Here is a 1,629-nt window from a genome sequence, read left to right on the forward strand (position 1 = left end):
AAAAAAAAAAAAAAAAAAGCTGGGTTAAGTGAGAAGAGATACACTTGCAGGGTTCTGTGTGTAATGTTGAAAATGCCAGAGGAAGGCTAGGGGCTTTGCTGGCCTTCAGGAAGCCTCCCCAGGACATGACCACTAAACTACCCAAGGTGGGCAGCTGCTCCTGGAACACACATGTCCAAACACTGATTTAGGTGCAGGTCAGGAGGCAGCTGCCTCTGGTTTCACAGTGCCTACCTGCCACGGACTGGGGTTTCTTACGGGGGGTGGGGGGGGGGGTTGTTCCACGGGACTAGGGATTTGGCTTTGACAAACAGACTACACACGAGTGGTGTAAGATCTGAGTGTATTTCTTTTAAAATGACATGAGGCTTTTACAATCATTGCAAAAGAGAAATGAAAAATCTGGCAGCTCAACAGTTGAGCTACCTCTGAGGCTATCTGAAACATACTGGGTCTAAAGCAGCAGCTATCTCCCCTGAACTGGTGCTGTATCCCCTGAGCCCAAGTGCTCTGGGCCCGGGGGACTGCAAGAGATACATGAATCTGAGTCCTAGCCCATCTAAGTTCTAGTGCTAGTCCTGCATGCGAGTCCAAGTCCTTCTTCCCCCAGTCCTAGTGCTAGACTGAAGTCACTTTGGCAAGCCTACCCAGGTCGGCAGGATCTGGTAGCTAGGTGTGTAACAGGAGGAAGAGGGGTGGAGCCCTCCCTGTTAAGGTATTCTTATGCTAATTCTCTGGTTCTTGCTGGAGGCAGGCAGAGGGGAATCCCGACCTAACACTTTCAGCTAATGTCCTAGAGTGAGAGAAACCTTTCAATTACTCTCTAGTACTTGAAACATTAAACTAAGATAGTTGGAAACATTGTGTCGGCCAGGAGACAATGTCCAATCTTAACCATTTACAAATCATTACTTGGGGTAGCTTTATGCCTAATTATGAGGCGGTGTTGATGATTGGAAAGACTAATTCTGGAACACGTCTGAGTTAGGGGATATACCAGCGACTAGTCTGAAATCCAGGAGGCACAGAACTCCTTTTGAAGTTTTATTGCCTCTTATCCTTTATCAGGATTTTATCCCCGATATTTTGGATGTGACTGGAGTAGACGAGTGTGCGTGGCACCTACCCCACATTTGAGGCTGGAGACAGAACCTGGGAACACTACCTGGGTCACTACTGTCCTTACAACTGTACCTTAAGGTCTGTGAAACTGTCGTTGGAGCCATGAAACTCAGAAGGCTCAGTGTCTGCCGTGGTCCTTCTCAACCACAGCAGACAGAGGAACAAGAAGATAGCCTTTAGTTTGCACTGCTCTGTGTATCTTGTAAAGGTCCATCTACTCACTGCATGTTCAGATTTCAGATGCAGATGGGCCTGGGGAAAATACCGCTTTGTTTGCAGAAAGGACAACAGGAAATACACAGAAGTGGATAACAAACAAGATAGTTATAGCTGTCTTATTCAAGTGTTTGGAGAAAATGTCTTAGATTATCTAGGTTACATCATTAGATCGTTTGAAAACAGTTTGAACCATGTTTACATTTGTATCTAGAATGATATGTAATATTTGTAAAATAAGTCAGGGCTCTCCAGCTCCTGCTATCTTCTCAACCCTCTGTCACTGAAGTT

Source organism: Mastomys coucha, unplaced genomic scaffold (genome assembly GCF_008632895.1).
Source record: "Mastomys coucha isolate ucsf_1 unplaced genomic scaffold, UCSF_Mcou_1 pScaffold14, whole genome shotgun sequence".
In the NCBI taxonomy this organism is placed as follows: domain Eukaryota; kingdom Metazoa; phylum Chordata; class Mammalia; order Rodentia; family Muridae; genus Mastomys; species Mastomys coucha.